A 22,137-nucleotide genomic window follows, 5' to 3' on the forward strand; every position below is an offset into this window, starting at 1 on the left:
CCATTCTTATCTTTGTGCTCCCTGAGGGTGGGGACTGAGAATCTCATTCATCGCCACATCCCCACCTTCTAACGCAATTCTTGGTATGTGCTTGATACACGCTGTAAAAGGTGCATGAATGAATGGCATAAATGAAGCAACAGGCAGGCTTGGGCTGGTGTGTTGAGGCCACCTCAGCCAGTTATCTGGGGTTGGGTTTCCGGGGGTCTTATCCCTTCTTGTCAGATTCAGGTCCAGGACAACGGTTCTATTGTTCCCAGATAGTATAGCCTATCTGAAGGTCTCCATGGGCAGTCCTCTGTCACACCCTCAGCTCCTGCCCTATCACTGGCTCCACCTGGACCCCTTGCTGCCACCCGTGCGGTGGGCCTGAGGAAAGCTTTCATGTGGCCGGCATGACTGCTCCTTAATCTCTCTCTCCCCTTGTGTAAAAATTCATGGAAGCCTGCCGTTGATTCTCCGTCACTTTCTGTGGTTCCAGGAGACCCAGACAATAGTTTAAGTAAGTCTTCAGTGTGGCCCTCAAACTTCCAGCTTGAAGGGACCTTGACTGAAAGCCTCATTCCTGTTCCCCTTTGCCATTGGATAAGCTGAGGTCCCCAAATTGTATGACATCTAGGTTACATGATGGTAGTAAAAGAGGCTGAAATTAGAACCAGCCATCCACACCTAATCCATCTTCATGCTTTTTCTCATAAGTGACCCACACTTAATTTGTTGCTCTTTTCTGCCTTTTCCTACAAATGGACAAACGAGAGATGTTGCAAAAGTGGTGATCCAGGGCCTTTTTGAGTCTGTTAATATCATGTGTCCTCCAGGTTACCTGAAGGATATCTTGTGTGTGGGCACCCTAAGGAACTGAAGTAGCTCCTGGAGATTTTCCAGCTCAATGCTGGGTAACTTCACCCTTCAGTTTTCATTAGTTGTAGATATTAAATTGGGACACCTTTATAAAAATGAGATGCTATATAGCTTCTTAAAAGAATAAGCCAGAAAAGAGCCGGGCGGTGGTGGCGCACGCCTTTAATCCCAGCACTCGGGAGGCAGAGCCAGGCGGATCTCTGTGAGTTCGAGGCCAGCCTGGGCTACCAAGTGAGTTCCAGGAAAAGGCACAAAGCTACACAGAGAAACCCTGTCTCGAAAAAACCAAAAAAAAAAAAAAAAAAAAAAAAAAAAAAAAAAAAAAAAAGCCAGAAAAGATATGTATATGAGTTTTTACGTTTATCAGTTCAGCTTAGAATTAGACAATGTACACACACACATACACACACATATATACTATAAATATGTATAATTTTATCTGTCAATGAAAATTATAGTCACTAACAGGGTTATGAACTGATGGGGAACATTGTTGAAGTAATTCTATTAAAGAACAACATCAACCTTAGCAATGTTGACTTTTCTTCTTAAAGCAGGGTATCGAATACCAGAGTGTGAAGTTGACTAGCAGCTGCTCATTAATACACAACCACTGCCCCCATATCAGCCGTGGGATCACTACAGGCCTAAGTATCCTTGGCATGTTCTGTTATCTCTGCCTCTTTGCTGACCTGTCAGTCACTCCTAGCTCACCAATCATTCCATGAAGTCTAATCTAGCACTGCTTACAGATGCAGTGATATTACCAGGGCCAAGCCAGAACAGACACATAATACTTTGTCCATAGCTATTAATGAATGAAGAGTAAATGAGTGAACAGAGAGGAGAGGATTTCCCCACAGTTTCCCTCTGCCTTTCATTCCTTGAATGCATGAACTCAGTATCTAAGTTCCACTGTCCTTTCTCCCTCTTCTGGTCCCATCCCTGACCTCCCCTCCTCTCCTTGACTGTCTTGCCTCGGCAAGGCTTCCTCATCCTTCCCAAGCTGCAGAGAAACTAGGAGCAAGAAATGAGTTGAAATGGACCATTGAGATCACACTGTAGAGCTGATATTGCCAGTTAAGTCAGGCAGAGCTGACTGAATTGATTAATTTAGCTGTCGGAGCAGAGCCAGTCCAGAAGCTGGGATTAACCTCCCCATCCGACAGTGTGCTGGTGAGTCAGACCTGTTGGGGTTTGAGCCTGTGCTCTGGTATGGCTGCCGGGGAGACCTTGGCCATGTTACTTACCGCCATTGAATCTCAATTTCCTAATCTGTGATAGAAGACTAAAATGCATCTTTGGAGGGCCTGGTGAGGATAAGCTATGATAACACTAGTCTAGGTGCCCTTTAGAGACAGAGGGAGGTGAGAGTGCTCATTGTGTATGGAGCAGAGAAGGTTCCTGTCTTTCTCGGGGAGGAATCCCAAGGCCAGGTCAGAAGAGGTTATAATTTGGCTCTTCTTCTGTTTGATGCGCTTCTCAGACCGCCCAGGGTTTGCAGCTTAAGCAAATAAATTATCCTGCTCCAGCAGGCCCTGTGTTCTGTAGCTAGCCATATGTTGGAGGAGATAGAGATCCTTATCTGGCAGAGTAATATTACCCAGCAAGGGATGACATTTCTTATCAGAGGTTCCGAGGAGTCAGAGATAGGAGCTTTCCTTTTCACTGGCTGCCAGACCTCTATGTACTAGGCTGCCAGGGAGGGTGGGAAGGGCTTGCCGTCCAGGGGTGGAGAGCTGATGCTGTTGCAGACATCAGCGGGCCTTCATCTCTTACAACAACACAGCCTGATAGGCCGCCTTGTCAGAAGTGGGTCCTTTCAAGATTTTTGCATTTTGAACGCACTGATAGAGACTAGGCAGAGGGGAATGAGGAAGGAAGATGGGAGTATGTGGTGGTACTGGCCAACTTTGGGTGGAGGCAGAGCCCTGGCCTTTGTGGGGACTTCCCCTTCTAGGAATAAGCAGGCAATCCCCTGATGCATGGACAAAGCCTGGGTTTCTGGGCTGTGGGTCTGTAGGGTAGCTCAGACCCTTTGTACCTACTGAAACCAAGCTATAGACGTGCTTCTATGTGCTTTCCCAAATCAGCTTCCCAGAGCTCTTTGCCTTGTGCTTTGTCCTGGAAGGGGAGTTGTGTGGATGCATCCACACGGTGGCTGAACGGTGGAGCTCCATGCCTTTTGTCAGCGGAGGTACTGACCAGATAGGAGGGCAGAAATGGAGTTTATTCTTCCTCTGACCTCTGATGGTCCTTTTCTATATCTACACAGAAGGCCCTGGCTTTGAAACCTGGCTTTCATTCCTTGCGATATTTGCCAAGTGGACCCCTTCCAGCCTCTCTTTCTTTGTCTGTAGTGTGATGAGGCAACATCACATCTTTCCATGTCTCCCATGACTATTTTGGGGTTCTCAGGTTCAGGGCCCTGACTTTCTGAAGGGAAAGACTTTATGAGGAAAAGCTCACTGCAGATTGGGTACCATCATGGACTCAGTCAACCACATGCTTTGGGAATGTGACATCTACTGTAGGCACACACTCGGGGCTCTTCCCTTCCTGGTTTTTGGGAAGTCCTGTCCAGCTCTGCTCTCAAGTAATAATCTTGCTTCATCAAAAGGAAGGAGAAGTGGTTTTCTGTCTTCCGGGACCCCATCCCCTCAGCAGTTCCTGCCGCTGCTTCTTTCCTGGTGGCCCCACATCTCTGTTTCCTACTGTCTTTTTTCTCTAACTTCCTTAGGTCTTATCTTGGGGCATTGAGTTTTCTTGTCTTATTCGATTTTGACGTCTCCCACATCCTTTCCCAACGACCGAGTCCAGGTACTAAAAGTCTAGGTCTGACCATGTCCCTCTTCAACTTAAATGTAACCAAGAACAACTCCCTGTCAGCTTCAGGATCATAACCACACCTCTTGATATACTACTTATGGCTTCCATCAACAGCATCCTGTCCATGAATCCAACCTGATCACCTTTGACACCCCCACCCCACCCCTAGTGTCAAGTGTTGGTCCTCAAAAGCAGGTTTTACATCTTGTGTTTTCAACTCCCACTTTCTCTCTTTGACTTCTGTGGTTTGATCCTGTCATTTTATGTTTATGCCTAAGAAATCTGTGTGCTCTGGTCTGACTGAGTCCAACCTCACCTCTGTCTCACTCTGTGGCTGTGAACATACTTCTCCCCTCTCTGCCAGCTTTTGGATAGTATTTGAACCACCTTTTAGCCTCTCTGTGTCCTTAATGATAATCTTTTTTCCTCCTCCTCCTTCTATTAAAATTATTTTGTGTTTTTGAGATAGGGTCTTACTTTGAAGCCCAGGCTGGCTTCTTCCTCCATTTCAGGAATGCTTGAATTACAAGTTTGAGCCTCCGTGTCAGATCAAAGTCATCTTATGGATAGCATAATTGGATCTTGTTTTTAACCATTCAGCTAGCCTTTATTTGATTGGACAATTTAATCTATTTGTATTTAATGTAATCACTGATCAGTCAGGACTTACTGTTGCAATTCTGTTGTTTTCCTGGCTGCTTTGTGGTTTCATTAATCCCTTCCTACAGTCTTCTTTGTGATTTTATGATATGTATTTATTTGTGTGCTTTGCTTTTTTTTCCTCTCTCTCTAAGGATCTGGCCACTGTGGAATTTTTCTTTGTATTTCCTGTGAAGTTTACATAAAGCATCTTATCATAAAGTCTGTTTTAAGTTGATGACAACTTCAACTGCATACAGAAAAGCTACACTTCTTTCCCATTACATGTTATGTTATTAGTGTTATGATTTCTACTATTGCATATCTACTAGCAAACAATTAATGCTATAGTTATATTTCAGTCTTGAAGACTGTGTCCTTGAATTGAAAGTAACTTACATACCACCATTGCAGTGTTTTTCTGAACTTGACCATTCCCTTGCTTTTATTGTGAGTTCTGCATGCATGTGTCTTTGTGCTATTAGTTAGTGCCCTTTTATTTAAACTTGAAGGGCTTCCTTTAATGCTTCTTTTAAGACAAGCCTTGTGCTGTACAGCCCCCTCATCTATTCTCTGTCTAGGAATGCTTTTCTGTGCCCTCCATTTCTGAAAGATAGCTTTCAGGTATTTGATTGACAGTTATTCTTTCAGTACTTTGAATATATCATCCCACTCTCTTTTAATTTTCAGGATTTCTGCTGATAAATCTGCAGATGTTCTTATGACAGTTCACCTGTATATGACAAGTTAGCTTTCTCTTATTGCAGTCAGACTTCTTTGTCTTTGGCTTCTGAGAATTTGATTATAATGTGTCTCAGTAGAGATGTCTTCACAATAACCAGATTGGGGTTCTTTGGGTCTCAGCTTGATGTTTATTTCCCTTTCCAGGTATGAAATGTTTTCTATGAGTCTTTTTCTTTTTCAACAAGCTGTTATCAGCCCCTTCTCTCTTTTACTTGATGGTGTACTAGAAGGTTTTTGTATTTTATTCTTTTATTGTTTTGTTCCCAGCTAATTTCAAATGACCTGTCTTTGAGCTTGTTGCTTCCTTTTTCTAGTTGGTCAAGTCTGCAGTGGAAGCTACCTATGGAATTTTTAGTTTGGTCATTGTAAATTGGTGTCAAAATTTCTGTTTTTTTTTTTAATGGTTTTTGTCTTTGTTTACTTTTGTTCATGTGCTATTTTCTGATATCATGCAGTAATGTATCTGTATTGTTTTATGCTTCACAGAACTTCTTCAAGACAGTTATTTTTGGTTCTTCTTCAGGCAATTCATGGATATCCAATTCCTTGAGATTTGTTTCTTTGATGGTCTCTCACTATTCATGATCCTGTGGTCTTGTGTTGATATGAGTCCATTTGAAGAAGTAAGCACACTTACATTCTTTATAGATTAGCTGTAGCAAAGCAAGTTATCCACCGGTCAGCTCACCCACATCCAGAATTTGGGTGGGATGGCTGATAACGCCTCTGGGTAGGATTACTGCTGGAACCATGAATATGATAGGATGCTGTGGTGCCTAGATCACCACTGGGTAGGTGGGCCTGTGTCTTGAGTGTATAGGGGCCATGCTGGAGCCTGGAGTCATTTGGATAAGCCCAGATCTTAGGTCTCTGTGCCTAAGCCTAATGTCTGGGTCAGTGGGTGGAGTCTAAGACCTGGATCCATGGGTGTAAACTAAATTCTGAGTCTGTGAGGGTTTATTCTATACTGAACTTCACCAGGGGTTTTTCATTAACTGTAACCTAAAGCCTAGAGTTGTAGAGGTTGGCCTGAGAGTGGAATTCATTAGGGTAGGCCTGAGGTTGGAGTCTATGTCAGACACAGTGTTCCTTACTCTCTTTCCTCCAAATGAAGGGCAACTCTTTCCAGAGTCATGAGGAGGAAGGCTGATATGGGGCAGTATAGAGCTATCCTTCATGCCATTTAAAATGTGTCTTCTTCTTCTTCTTCTTCTTCTTCTTCTTCTTCTTCTTCTTCTTCTTCTTCTTCTTCTTCTTCTTCTTCTTCTTCTTCTTCTTCTTCTTTTTTTCCTGTTCCACCCAGAGGCTGCAACCTTTCTCTTGGGTTCCTTAGCCTTTTTGGTTGAATGTTGTTCCAACTCATCTTCCTGTGATGAACAGATGCTGAAATTCCTATTCTTCATCTTGATGATGCCATTTTTGTCTTCACAGCATCATCTACAAGGATATATTCATTTGCTTTTGTTTCATTCCTGTCTTCCTCCATTACATTTCAACTTTGGAAAGGATAAAGTCAATTTTGACTACTGCAGTCATAGCAACAAAACACAACACAACAGCACTGTTTTTATACTATGTTTTGGGCACTATTGTAAATTCTTCATTTCCGCCAAAGTATTGTATCCTCAATAGACTGTTGCAGTATCATTACTATTGCCGTATTTATTTTACAGATGAACAAACTTAGCAAGAGAGGTTAACTGCTGTATTCCATCCTCCAGTCTAGATGGGAAATGGTAAAAGCAAGCTTCAGAAGCTCAAGTTGGCTCCAGGATGCTTGCTCTTAAGCCCTCTACTATGTTCTTGTGACTTCTCAGCAGTAGCTCCTTTGCAAGCAGCTAATACACGAATCAAAGGACCCTCTCTCTTTCAGTCTCCACACTGGATGCAGAGTTGGAGCCTGGTAAAACATACGGAACCAGAGTTTGGGAATCCAGCAGTCCTGGGTTCTTTAGCTGGTGACTGTAAGCAAACTAGCTTCATAGAACATTGGCCAACATGGGAACAAATGCTATTTATCCTGTACAGGATGTTTGTGAGCTGAATTGAAGGGTTACAGTATATGAGCAAAGAATGCCAACTGCCCTTTAGGAGTTCTCATTTTTAATAAAATGATACCACATCCTTCACTGATAAGAGTAGATGGAAAGGAGAAGATGAACTGGGGTGGGATGGCCTTCACTCAGGTTGACAGGGAACAGGAGTAAGGTCCAGTTGCTGTAGGACTCACAGGGGATTCCCTGCCCTCTGGTTCAGCCTTAGGTCTTAAGTCACAGTAGTCACTGACACATACAGGACCAAGTATGTAGAGACTTGAGAGATCCCTGACCCAAGCCCCGGTATTAAAAGTCTCTGGGTAGTTTTGGTTCTGGGACCGTTCTGAGCCTCCAGACACTGGCTGCTTTTTCCTGTGGAGCCACTGCTGCCTCCTGCCCCTGGCTTTCCTGCCCTGTCAGCCTTCTATGGAGGCCCCCCCCAGATGTGCTTTTTGATCTCTTCCAGGAAATCCAACTAGGTGCTCTGAAATACCGTTTCTCAGTAATGCTTCTTTCTGAGGATTACTTCACTCTCGTCTTCAATTCTTTCTACATCTGCTCGCCAGTGCTCAGGGACAGCTCTGCTTCTCCCCATAACTCTCATTTTCTTCCTCAACTTTTCCTAACTGCCTTACCTCATTCTGGTCTCCGGCTGTTAAAGGAACAGACGTGCCGGCCTCTTATAAAGCAGCCTCCCTTAGCAGCAGATTCGGTCCCTGAAGATGGGGAAGAAGGACATTTGGCCTTGTGACAGCTGTGGATAGCTGACTCAGCCTGGGTGCTGGACTTGCTGTACAATCATCCCTGGAAAGCCACAGAACCTTCTTGGCCCCAGGCCTGGAAGAGGGAATGTGGCCTCACTGAAAGCAACAGCTCAAGCTGGCTGCCTTTCCATTGGTTTGCTCTCTCTTGGAGTGTTGTTCCTTTGCTTCTGAGAATCTTTGCAGCCCAGAGCAATGCACCCTGCTCAGACACAATCATGTTTAGTGTCATACAGATTTAACTGTACTCACCAGCAGATGTAAGTTCTTAACCATCATTCTAAAGCTACCTACTTGCTTCTGTCTTAGTTTCTTCGTCTATTGCGTTGATGAAAATGCTCGGGCAAAACTCATTTACTAGACAGAGGGTTTATTTCAGATCACAGTTCAGGGTCACAGTCCATCAAAGGATGGAACCCCAGCAACGAGAGCTTGAGGCAGCAACTGACCACATGGCATCTACTGTCAAGAAATAGGGAGTGGTGAATGCTTCATGTAGCTTGCATTCTCTCCTATTTAGTCCTGGATTCTGACCCACAGTAACTGTGCCACCCACAACAGGTGGATCAACACGCCACAATTAATCTAATCAAGTTAATTCACCACAGGTATGCCCAGAGCCTATTTTCTTGGTGACTCCAGGTCTTGTGAAGTTGACCATTCAGACTGACCATCGGAAGTTCCAGTCCTAGCTCCCTTGTGTACTAGCGGTATGATTTGGGGGAAATTCTGAGTGATTCTGTTCTGTTTTCCTCATCCATAACATGGGATGTTGATTGTCTTTGGTAGCTTGAACTGCTTGTTACAATTCTGCAACCCTCCCTTAGAAAACTATGCATTCACCCCTTTGCCATGATCGCATAGCACGTTTGGATAGAACGGACTTTTATTCCTGGACTTTGGACTTGGTCATGTGACTTCTTGTGCTCTCTGGGAAGTTCTTGGTCTTATCACCCAAGTGGAGAATGGAATGTGTGGAAACTTGCTCTTGTAACTCTCATGATCCTGGTAACACTGTTCCTTTGGTGATGGGAGTGTGATATAGATGCAGAACCATGTTCCCACAAGCACTGCTTACATCAGCCAACACCTAGCTGACCAGCTGACAGGAGAGTGAAGAATAAGCTTTTGCTATCTATCATATGCCCTTGAATGTCTTGTTCCCCTCTTCCCACCTCCCCAGTGCTGGGATTACACATGTGTACCACTATGTTCAGTTATTTGGTTCTGGGGATTAAGCTCAGGGCTCTGTGCATGATGCTCTACCAACTGAGTCACCCCGCCCCCAGCCCTTCACTCTTTCTTTTATTTGAAAGCCCTTCTGATGGTAACTTGGGCCACCAAAATAATCTAGAATCATCTATTTATTTTAAATAAGTCAACAACTCTAGTTCAATTTGCAGCCTCAATTCCCTTCTGCCATGTAACCTGATATTCACAGGCTTGAGGGATTGGAGCATGGGCATTGTTACATGGCCATCAGTTTATCTACTACAGCCCACATTAGACACACACAGTACTATATTTCTATTGACCCATGCTGGTATTATAAGCCCTAGTATTTTATCTGTGACATGAAAATGAGGTGGCCTGTCCTCTGATGTTGCTACCACCTCCTCTTTCAGAGGGGTTTGTTTTCTGAAAATGGTGCTGTCCCTTGCTGGTGGACTACCAGCAGTGGGTTTATGAGATAGAACAAAGTAGTGTAAGATTCTGAGATGCCTTAATACAGAGCTGAGACTCTTCTGATTGATGATAATTGTCCTGAGCAATAGTTGTGATGGGTGTCTTGTTGTTCCTATCTCCCTTGGTAGGTAAAACTGTACCAGTCTATCTAACTCCCTTGATAGGTAGACTGATTGAGCCAACTCAGAGGGGCCACAGGACAAGGCTAGGACAGCCCACTTCTATCTCCCCAGGTCAATCTGACTCTGTCCTTGCAGCCACAGGACCCTCTGATCTTCCCACACACCATGCATTACAGGGAAAAAGAAACTTCCTGGCCTGACTGATACCAATTTGAAGGAAATAGCTGGCTTTCATGCGGCAAGGAAACAAAATCCAGCAAGAGTGATAACCTTTTGCTGGTCTGAGTTTTGCTGAGTAGCTAGCTGAAGCATGACTACAGAAGACATTGAGATTTGGGGCAAGGATGTGAATTCTGGGGTGCTGTGTTAGCCATTCATGAGTGCAGAAAGGGTAGTTGAGTAGGGGGAGGAGGAGAGCCAGGATCTAGGGATTCCTAGACTTGTGAAGTCCCATCACAGGCTTACTGCATTGTGACTAGAAAGTAGACCTGTACTTCTGGGTTCTGGTAGTTGCCTTACTTGTTTAGCTGGCCTTTGCCATTGATCAGTAAATGACCTTAAGCCAAGTTCTCATTTCTTCCATGCCTGGGGTTCCCTACCTGAGATACGGGGTTATGTTAGCATTAACATAGAGCTTGTATGAGAAGTAACTGAAAAAGATGTGTGTGTGTGTGTGTGTGTGTGTGTGTGTGTGCGTGTGCGTGTGCATGTGTGTGTGTATTTGTGTGGAGTGTGTGCACACGCCCGTGTGTGCATATAGTCAGATAGTATGTTTAGGGATATATGTGTATCATATGTGTATATTTATTGTGTTTACTGTATAGTTCATAAGGTTATTTCTCTGTTTATGATACACTCACAGCCTGAAGAGAAGTCTCAGGATGCCTTACTGTGGGCTCATCCCAGTGTTCTTTAAGAACATTTTCTGGTTGAGGATGTGCTCAGTAGAGTTTTGAATGGTGGTTTCCTGAGACTACCTACCACCCAGTAGCCACATAAGAGACTCCCAAGCCTGCCTTTGGGAAAGTGTCTGAAAAAGATCACATCTTATACCATACAAGTTCCTCCTGTGTCCAATCTAGGTCCTCAACAACTGAAAACAAATATAGACTCTAATATTTCAAAGTTCAGAGGGATTTTGGTGGAAATTCATTCCATGCCACTTCTCTCCTGGTGGCCTGAGATCCCTGCCCCTGCACCTATTCATTTTCCTCCACAGGAAAATCTGATATACTCTGTCCATGTGTAGACAGGAGCTTGCTGGGTACAGGATGCTGACATTTCTTGTTTGGTCAGTCTACCCTGCTTTCCTTCATCCTTGCAAGAGTCAAACACCCTCACCTTGCCCTTCCAGCTAAGGGTAATGAGACCACCAAGGCCCCTCTGTTCAGAATGAGCCTCTTCCCCCATGGCACGACTTCTCAATGCTTTGTAAGTTCCCCATGGCATTCCCAGAAGAACAAGCTGGCCTTCCTCTGGCTGTTTATTGAGCAGATTATCTACTGCTGTCCCTGCTGCTGTGGAGGGATGCTATTGATCCTGAAGCCAGGAACCAGCAAATAACTTTCAAAAGGGCACAGAGCTGGACTGACACTCTGGCCCGCCCCAACACCTTTCCTCTCTATGCTCCAGGGGCGGAACGATAAAGTCACAGAGGCCCTAAAGACTTCTCTTTCATGTGTGTGAACAAAACACTGCAGAGAAATTGTTTCCAATTTAAAATGTACAGTTCAGCCTTGGGGTTATAAACAAGAGCCAGAAAGTCATAAGCTGCTTTGGTGCAGTCAGCATCCGGAGGCACATGAAGAGGCCTGTGCTCTCCCTTCAAGGTGCGGGGACCTGAAAACCTGCTGCTCGGTATTTCTCTGTACCACACTCCATGTTGTAAACATGTTTTCTACCCTGCATTTTAGTATCCATCACGACTTAAATTCCTTCTTGGTAGCCTTTCAGAAAGGGGTTGGGATCTAGATACTAAGTCCTCCCGTCTTGTGGATGCAGTTGGCAGAATGATTTTTGAACTCAAGTTTACTCTCACAGCTCCCGCAACAGGTTACCCCCTCCCACCCTCCAACTTGTGTTAAAGAAAATCTTCTGCCCAGCTGCAAATAAATTCCCTAGTCTCCTTAAGTATGCTGGGAGTCCCTCTGTTTAGCTGCTGGGTAGACGAGGGTATGGAAACCTAATCCACATTCAAGTCATAGGGCAAGACTGCACAGCTCCTTGAGATCTGGTGGTCCCCCCCCATGCAAGTACCTTATAAATGCAGCATCTGTACTCTTGGGTGGATGATGATTTGCCTGATGAGCCTTTCTTCCAAATCAGGAATGTCTCTGTCCCACCTGCCAGGATTCTTCAGTGTGTAACCAGACTTGCAATGCATCCTTTAGAAAGATACATAGACAAGTAAATTAATACAGAGCAATCCCCGCTTACCAGTCAAACGGCATGTACTTGTTAATTTATACTGTCTTGACACAACCTAGAATCACCTTGGAAGTGGGAGCCAGATCAGATTGGTCTGTGACAATCTCAAGACAAGAGAGATTGTCTTGATCAATGACTGACATGGGAGGGCACATCATCCCTGGGTAGGTAGCCTGGGTTGTATAGGAAAGCCAACTGAGCAGTATTCTACAGTTTCTCCTTTAGATTCCTGCCTTGGCTTCCCTTGGTGATGGACTGTAACCCAGAAGATGAAATAAATCGTTTCCTCCTAGAAGTTGCTTTCAGTCATGTTTTATTACAGCAACAGATGACAAACAAGAGTACCATTTTAAGAGCATTGAATGCCTGGATAGCAGTTTGCCCTTTTTGGATGAAACAGTAAGTACCTCTCAGAAAAAGCTAAAACTACTCATCATTTTGAGGTAACTAATTCAATAACTGCATGAGTGTATGACTTTGTCTGTCTATCATCTATCTCATCTACGTAATATGTTCGTAGTTTGCAAATAGGTCTTTTACTAAATGCATGATAAATACCTTTAACCTTGCCATGTATGTTTCTGTCACATCATCACGGGTTCCCTGGGCCTCAGTTTTACCCATATTCAGCAACTAGTGGTAAAACTCTTCAAATTTCTTCCAATGCCTGTGCAGTCTTTTAGGACGAATGAAGCCTCAGTACCGTGACAAGCAGTGGTTATTCTCTTAGCTGCCACAGACAGGGTGAAGTTGAAGTGAGATATGGTACACAAAGGGTGTGTCATACACACAGTAAGCACTCAGCAGTTAGAGGGAATGGCATTTACTGTGAGCCAGGTACTATAAGCTTCAGTGAATTGCCAGTCACAAGCTAGACCCTGCTTGCCACCTGATTTGTACAACTCATGAGTTAAAGAACTTTACTTATTTATCATCTATTTAATGTGCAGTCATTTATTTTTTGAGACAAGGTCCTGTGCATCTCAAGCTGTCCCCAAATTCCCTGTGTAGCGAAGGGTGGCCTTGATGTTCTGTTCTTCCTGAGCGCTAGGATTACAGGTGTGTGCCACCTCACAAGGCTTACATATGTGAAAATTACACAAAATGGAAATAGGAAGTTCAATGTCTATAAATAATGAGCTATTGAAATGCAATGTGGCCTTTTTAAAGTCTGTTGGCTTCTTTATGGCACAAATGACAGAATAGGTACCCCAAATACTCTTAGCTCTCTTTATAATAAATCTGCCCACATAAACTTACCCACTCCTATATCATATGGGTGCTAACATATTCTCTGGCACACAGATCAGTGAGGCTTAGACAGGAAAGGACATTAACTAAAATCATACAGCGTGGAAGTGATAGCGCTGGGTATGTTCCCAGGGCTAGGCGTTAGGTGCTTGGACCATAGGTCAGGACATTGTTCTTTTGAGGTAAGGCAGGATGAGATGAAGTCCTACATTAGTAATGAGGGATTCTGACCTCTTCCCCTCTGGGGCCTACAGATATAGCACAGCTGGTAGAATCTTTGCCTAGTATACTGAAGACCCTGGGTTTGAACTCCAGTACCAAATAAGCCAGACATAAACCAAAAAGTCCCTGCATTCAGGAGGTGGATGTAGGAGGATCAGAAGTTCAAGGTCATCCTCTGCTACATAAGGAGTTTAAGGCCATCTCGAGCTAGATGAGAAGATATCTCAAAGCAGCACAAAATAACATTACCACTGCCAACACAAAACTGTCTGTACCACAGAGTTCTTGACCTTCCTCTCCGATGGGCTCTTCCCACCTCCACATGCTACTAGTATATTCTGCTAAACACAATGCAACACCCAAGGAGGCCATCACCTTGTCCTTGCAAAAGAAACTAACTGAGAGCAGGGGACAGAGGGACAGAACTCGTTGAGTTCTGGGATTTAGACTCTGGAGAGAGGGAAGGGCCCCTGGGAAAGGCAACAAATTGCAGAGCCTTCTCATGGGAAAGAGACTTTACTGGAGCCAGCTCTGTTCCTTGGGGACATGGAGTTAGTTCTTAGGCCGCAATACCAAGCAATTGTCCCATTAAATCTGCTCTTCAGGGATGCTGCTGTGGTTTTCCACCTCTGACTGCTGTCCTCACATGGATGGATTCTCAACATGCTCTTTTAAAACAGCTTTATTTAGACACAAGTCACATACCATGGAATTTACTAATCCTAAAACATATTCATTTCCTCAAAGAGAAAGTCTGGGCCCTTCAGCTACCCAGTTCCTGTACCTCTGTCTACCCCAGTCATCAGACCTCATCAGGGTGCTTCCTGTCTCTGTGGATGGGTCCACTGGACTCATTTTCTGTAAATGGAATCCTACCCTTTTAGGGCTGGCCTCTTCCACTTAGCATAGTTTTTCAAGGCTCATTCATGTTGTACAAGTACCTTGACTTCATTCTTTCTATAGACTGGAAGAAGAATTCATTTTGTGGCTATATGTTGTTTTATTTTCCCATCAGTTGACCAACTTTGGGCTATTTCCTTTTTCTAAAATAGGCTACTCTGGAGGTTCATATCCAAGTTTTCTCATGGACTTACATTTATCACAGTATATACATACCTGGGAGTACAGTTGCTGGGCCACAGGGTATGTCTCTGCATGACCTTCTGAGGATCTGTCATAATTTTGCAGCATGCCTTTGATATTTTACTATCCCTCTCAAACTGCTAGCTCTCATTTCTTATTTCTGCTCATCTTGAACATAAAACATGCTTCTATTTTGTGTGATGTTTAAACTCATGCCAAATTAATAAATGGAAGTAGAAATAAGTGTAGCATTGCCTCTGTTTGGGGTGGGGGGGGGGTGACAAGATCAACTAGGAGAAGAACCAACAGCCTTCTGGATAGGGAATGTTCTGTCTTTTGATTTGATGCTTTTGGATGAGTACGTGTCAAATTCAGTTTTGTATTTCGCTGAATATAAATTTTATATAAACTTAAAATGATAGAGATGAAAAAAAGTTATAGGAGGTAGGGGGACACACATGCATTTAATCATCTTGAGACACAACTGGCTGCTTATCTACCTACTTTCTCATAGACACAGGGCCTGTGCCTGGCAGTGAAGGCCAAGTGTAAACCAGCTCCTAATTGGCATGATTAACTATGTCTCAATAGGAACCTTAATAATACCAGTGGGGAGCAAAGGAGGCTATTTTCCACTCTCTGAACAAGGGCCTGCCTGGCAGAGGTCATGGGGTAGCTGGAGAGCTGCTCCTTGCAGTGGGGGAGGAGCCTTCTTAAAGTCCAGCTCCACTTCCTTTGGAACAAAGTTTAAAAATATTTTTCATCATTTTCTGTTATTGGTTATAAAACGCATTCTTCATTTTCACCCAGGAGGATGAGAAAGCCAACTCCATTTTGCCTGTGCGTTTTCTAAGGCCAAACTGTGTCCTGAAGAGAGAGCTGCCACAGAGCACAATAACCCTAAACGTATTCCAAGAAATAGAAAGAAACAAACGGAAGTGGCAGATCTCATAGAATATGCAAAAATACATGAATTGACATAAATTCACAGATTAGGACTGAGCAAGCACTGCTCATTATCCTCATTTTAAAATCAGTATTATGCAATTTTTGATATAGTTGCATTAATTGTGTCATTTTATTTATAGGCTAGAAAAAAATGTATTTGACAAGAAGAAAGTATCAGTATGTTTACTGAAAGGAAGTACTCCACCTTTTTTTTTTGTACCTTTATTCTTCATCTGTAGTTGACTTCTTTTTCCCTGGAGATCACTTCCATACTGCTTTGAATTCGGTTTTTAAAAAATTATTTGGGTTGTTCTCTCTAACTGAGGGTTCAGTATCATTGGCCCTCCTCTCTTTAGAGTATGCTTATATTCACCTCCCTATTTTCTGTACTCAAAGCTGGTATACTTTAGGACCCCTTCCATATGTGGCATTGAACATGAGGTCAGTCTTGGGGTTTGATTTCCTAGGATCTGAGCAAGTGGTAGATCTTCTGTCTTGGTTTCCTCATTGGAGGAATAGGACAGAAAATACCCTCCCCAGTGGGCTTACCTTTGAGACATATGTGGGAACACTCCTGGTATCACCCTAGACTCATCTGTCAGTTCACTTCCCTTCTCTAACTAACCTTGAGTCCACAGGAAGTAGGACAGGCTATATGATTCTGATCATTGGCATGTCTAACCTCTACAGAGACTTAAAAGCATATGCTCATGAGTGTGTGTGTGTGTGTGTGTGTGTGTGTGTGTGTGTGTGCGCGCGCACGCACACACACACACACACACACACACAATGCTGCATTTGTGAATGTCTATTTGTGTCCTGAACCAGGTACAGGAAGACAAAGCACACATTTTTACTCCCATATTTAATAGGAAGGAATTGGCTCACAGAAGTAGAAAATAGGCTAGTGTTTTCCAGAGGTGGGCTGGTTGGAAGGGAGAGAGCTGTGAGGAATCAATAAAAAAAGATAACATTTCAGCCCACTAGGAGGAATAAGTTCAGGAGACTTCTGGTATATGGTTGCTATAATTCTTAGTGTCTTCTAGTCTTGAAAAATGCTTAGAAAATGGATATTATATTCTTTCCACAAATATGAGAGCCATATGAGGTAACAGGCATGTTAACCAGCTACTTTTCATCATTTCACAATGAATGTACCTCATAGCATCATGTTGTTCACGATACATACAATTTTGAAAAGATTACACAAAACTTCTGTCTTCCGGATGAATTATGATTGCTCTCGGGACTAGCAATATGGTTCAGCTGACAGGATAGCTGCCTGACTAGCACTCATGAAACCCAAGATTTGATCCCCAGCACTGCATAAAACCAAGCATGGTGGCACCTGCCTATAACTACAGCACTTGAGAAGTAGAGGCAGGGGTATCATAGTCCTTTGTCTATATGGTAGGCTCAAGACCAGCTATAGGTCCATGAGACCCAGTCTCAAACAAAACCAGCTGATAGAGCTAGTGAGTGTCCATCACTGGTCGAAGCTAAGGCTAGTTAAGTAGCAACATCTAGGCGGTGTCAGCTTGTTATTTCCTCCCTCGCTGCAGGTTCCTGGCAGTGGGGCTCAGTCTTTAAGGATTGCCCAGTGCTGTGCTGGAAACGCTTCCTGCCAATCAGGATCTTGAACTTGACCTCAGGTGGAAGTGAACATTGTTTTCTGAGGATGGAGGAGGGCCTCAACAGAGCATGAGTCATGGCTTTGCAACAATGTTTACCCTTTCAGAATACGCGCCCAGTCACACTTACACAGAAGCTCCCCACAGCTAGTTTTCAGCCTCCAATTTACTGAGCACCTCTACACTGTGTCATCCTCCTAAACTGCCTCCCTTGGTCCCTTTGGTCCATTTGATGACAGTAGGTTTCAGCCTTCAATTTGCCAATGATAATTTTGAAAGCTTGCTGGCATGCAGATACCTAAGCCTACACTAGACTTGCCAAGTCCGTGCAGTTGATGAATGACAGTCAACACATTTTCCAAAGTTTGGGTAGATCCGTTTCACCATTTAAGTACGTTAAGCAGCCTGAGACCGATCTATATGTGAGGCCTCACATACAAGTTTGAAAACTAGCAGGTGAAAGTCTTAGCGCTAATATAAAAAGCAAACTGAAAGACGGTGATAGTTGTAGATATTTATAGACCTTTAGCTCGATTTGTCCAGTGAAGCTAGATAGGTTGAAATCTGGAGCTACATCTTACTTGTCAGGAGACGTAGCTCTCTTGACAAATGTAGCCGCAAGGCAAGGTTGGAGTTGTCGTCCTGGCCGAAGAAGGATGGAGTCTGCCTAGATCTGAGAGGGAAAGACTTCTGAGGTCCCTTCTGGGCTCTGCATTATGGCTTAGTGATGACCGCAGTGCCCACAGGTGACACCTGGCTTTTCTGCTCTTTATGACTCCTTCCCTGCTTAAGCTTTTGAAAAATGTTCCTTAAGTCGTGGTGGGGGTTGGGCCTTGGGGGTTCCTGGATCTCTGCTAAGGGTTTTTTTTGTCTCTCAGCCGCACAGCTTTATGCAATGTTCACGTCTCTGTTTCCCAAGTCAGAATCCTCTGCCTGACTTTCAGAGTCTTCATCATCCAGACCCTCCACCCCTTCTCCCAGAGCTCCATTATTTTCTTTCTGTTACAGCAACAAGAAGATGCTCACTCTGATCACGTTGAATCAAACCTCTCTCCACTTCAGGTATTCAGCACTCATGGCTTCTGCCTCTCACTCTCCAATCTATGGCTATCCTTGAAATATGGCTTTCAGAGGATTCTCCCACAAAGCCCACTGTGATCCTGGCCTCCTCTATTCAGCCCCTACAGGGCCCACACTAAGCTCAACTTTGACAGTCTTATTTTGTTGCGTTATACTTTATTCTTCCATGGTTACCTAACTTTCCTCCTGTTGAAGCCTTGACTCCCTAACTGGATTATACACTCCAGGAATGATCTCCAATTTGCAGTCTCTTACTATGCTGTCTTAGCATTGGCAGACACTTGAGAAACAGAGTGGGTTCACTAGGTGGTGTGTTGATTAGGGAGTAGAAAGGGAAACCGGAAGCCGTCATCTAAGGGTCACATGTCCATCTCTTCTATTGTCCAGCCCACTCTGTCTTCCACCTTCCAGGCCAGCTCTCTTTACTCCATGGTTGGCCCAGCTCAAATGTGATTTGGTACATACATATAATATATAATGATTAAATCAAGGCAATTGGCCTTTCCAACCAAGCATCACTTGAGGAAAACAATTTATAAGTCAATGTGGGCCACAGAGAATTACAGCACTGTTTCCTCATTATCAAATTGACTGGATTTAGAATCACCCATGAGATACAACTCTGGGTGTATCTTTTAAAAGAATTTGGTTCTTGTTGTTAATGAAGTGTGTCGTCTGACAATTAGATCCAGGAATATAATGTATTCTCATTACCCTTGCCTCCATCTTCTCTTATCTTCCACCCACCCCTGTGAACTCTCCTCCTCCCTCCTGATAGGTTCTTTTCCCATGTTCATGTTTTTGTTGTTGTTGTTCTCATTGATTCCTCTTATGGCATCCCGAGTTTTATCTAGGACATCTGAGTGACCACAGGTATGGAACTACACAGTGCACCTGCTATGTTACCAATAGGTACTCATTTGAAGACAATAATTCCCTCTCCCTGAGAATCCATCAGTAGCCAGTAGTTCAGCAGGGAGGGGTGGACCTCATCATATCCTCTCCCAACCATCAGTAGCTGTTGACAGATTCAGTCTTGGGCAGGCTCAGAGCAGGCAACCTCAGCTGCTGTGAGATCATGATTATAATGACTGGGCCATACCCAGAAAATGATATTTCATGATCCTTCCCCCACCTCTTAATGTTCTCTACCTACCATATGTGGGACCAAGCTTATAACCAACGAATCATTTCAATCCATAGTAATCCAGTTTGGGTGCTCTGGGTACCCTTGGTTCATATGAGAGTCCTACGTTTACCTGCCATTGACCCTGGCTTGCATTCTTCTCCTATCCTCTTCTATTTCCTATTGGTAGATGCTAGGTGACCAAGTCTAGGTTTCTGATGAACACCCTACACCCGTACTGGGGACTGTGGGAGAGTCCCTGGTGTGAACCCTGCAATGATGTGAATGAGTCATAACTCACGGACTCATTTAGTTTCATGAGTGTTGTCATATTGTTTTCCGGAATGACTGTACTGACTTACACTTCCATCAACCATGCTCGATGGTTTCTGTTTCCCTGTGGCCTCACCAGCACCTGGTATGATAAGATGTGTGTAGTTACCACAATGACTATAGCTAGGCACTTGTGCTAGACACTTTACTTGCCATAGAAAAATCTCTAATAAAAAGGATTATCAGGCAGGCAGACTATCTTCTATTAGAGAAGACAAATCTTTCCAGAAATTTCTTATAGACTCCCACTAAGTCTTTGTTATTATGTAACTTGGGACAGGTGTCTTCCTAGCCAGTCCCCATCAGAGATGACGGGATTGCTGTGGTTGCTAAATATTTCTTTTGAGCACATCCCCATCTGTCTCTCCCCCCGCCCCAATCCCCCCTCCCCCCATCACCACCATGTAACAATCCTGGCTGTCCCGGAACTCACTTTTGTAGACCAGGCTGGTCTCGAACTCACAGAGATTCAACTACCTCTGCCTCCTGAGTGCTGAGATTAAAAGTGTGCACCACCACTGCCCGGCCATCCCTGTCTGTCTTAAACCTGTATAGAACTGGGACTATTTTAATAAACAAGAGAGCAGAGATGGACTGGCTACCCAGCAACCAACAGTCTACATCAGGTTTTCACTTTGACCAATTTCTGAAGTGCACACTGCCTGATCTGTGCAAGCAATCGTCCCTGAATCTGTATGATTAACCATTTTCAGAGTTCAGAAGTGATGTGTTAACTACCACATGCCATTTCCCTGGGGAATAGATCTGTCCAGTTCATTTTAGAAACCTAATGTTCTTTAGAAAATTTTCATGCCAGGCGGACATCAGGCCTGTTCCCTCTCTAGCTGTTTAAGCTGGGGTTTCTGCATGCTCCCAATGAAAGGGGGCGACACAAAGTTTCAAGGGCAGAGCATCACAACTCTGGCCCTATGCCATGACAGGTGGGAAGGAACACCTGTCAGGGGCTACTATCTCTATAGGTAACTGTTTCCCCTTCTCACCCACCACATGGATGCTTTAGTAATCCTTGTATTTTCTTTCTGACCAAAGGCGGAAAACACTGATCTTTAAGTGATACCCAATTGTTAAAAATTTGTTGACTACTTGTTCTCTGCCAGGTGGCTTGGAGAGTGTTTCATTCCTATGGTCTCATAGGACAATTCTCCAAGAGGCTGTCCATGTCATGGCCATAACATGGATACCAGTAAGAAACCCCCTTCCAAGCTGGGGATCTTGTTCCATGGTAGAGTGCTTGCTCAGCATGCACAAGGCCCTGGGTTCAAGGCCCAGTACCCAGGTAAAAAAAGAATTTTATTCTTGGCATTTATTAGCAGGGTGGTGTTAAGCAAGTAACATCACTAAGATATCCCGTGGCATTATTTGTGCAGCCACAGATAATAGTGGTGTGCTTCAAATACTCAGTGGTTTGATAATATAAAGGACTTAGAATACACTCAAATATTAAACACTTTTTATAATCTTAATTTAAAAAAATGGAGAAACTGGGAGGTTCAGAGGCATCAACTTACTAAACTTATCAGATAGCTCTGATTAACAGAGCCACAGTTAAAGCCCAGAGTGTCTGATTCCAGAGCTGAGCTTTTAAGCATCCTACTGACTCTGGGCATCAGGGGTTAGAGTGTTCCGGGGAACAGCATTCTGACTTCCTCTGCAGGAAAATACATTCCTACTTAGCCACGCTTTTTGCACAGAAAATCTTTTGCAGCTGACCACAAAAACAGTGCAATGCTTCTAAGACCTTGTCAACTTCCAGTGATCACCTGATACAGAGCCACACACCTAGGAAGTGACTTATGCCAGACACAGGAGCACCTATTAACCATCTCCTGTGCCAACCTGAGTTCTGTGAATAAAAGGCTACAAGGCCTCAAGGATGCTGCTGGATCACAGACCCATTCTGAGTGTCAGGGAAGGCCCTGGTCCCTGTGACCAGCCCTCCTCACACAGCTCATAGTGCCCGACACTGTCCAGAGCACCACATGACTGTGCACACAGTTCAGCTTCCTCAGTCTTCTGGTATATGTGATGATAACAATAATCCTGTCTTATTTTTTTTTCAGATGAGAAGCATCTACTTAGAGATGCCAAGTAACTCAGCAGAAGTCACACAGCTGCTAAATAGTCAAGACGGAAGTCTTCAGGCTGGAGGCAATTCTATAAGACAGTTGAGCCCTCCAGAGCTAGTGGGTAAGTACACACTTCCTAGAATGTGATGTGCCCAGAGCTGGTAATGAGGTATGAGGTATTGGTCAGCCAGTGTCTTTTTCCTGGAACTCTCTTTGTAGACCAGAGTGGCCTTGAACTCACAGAGATCCACCTGCCTCTGCCTTCCAAGTG

The 22,137-nt window shown here is 44.0% G+C and overlaps 1 long non-coding RNA gene across 6 annotated transcripts in view; it reads left to right on the forward strand.

The window, feature by feature from the left end:
- The window catches only part of LOC128116555 (uncharacterized), a 215,108-nt gene that overhangs the window by 186,843 nt on the left and 6,128 nt on the right, over positions 1-22,137 (forward strand). For 5 of the 6 annotated variants that reach the window (XR_008220502.1, XR_008220503.1, XR_008220505.1 and 2 more), the window contains 2 exons: positions 12,319-12,504; positions 21,861-21,987. This is a non-coding gene — a long non-coding RNA (uncharacterized LOC128116555). Of the gene's footprint in view, positions 1-12,318; positions 12,505-14,630; positions 14,722-21,860; positions 21,988-22,137 lie in introns of all 6 variants that reach the window. The other variant, XR_008220506.1, reaches the window with a different exon arrangement.

The sequence above is a fragment of the Peromyscus californicus genome, unplaced genomic scaffold, assembly GCF_007827085.1.
Source record: "Peromyscus californicus insignis strain IS unplaced genomic scaffold, ASM782708v3 Scaffold_20__1_contigs__length_68692818, whole genome shotgun sequence".
Taxonomy (NCBI): domain Eukaryota; kingdom Metazoa; phylum Chordata; class Mammalia; order Rodentia; family Cricetidae; genus Peromyscus; species Peromyscus californicus.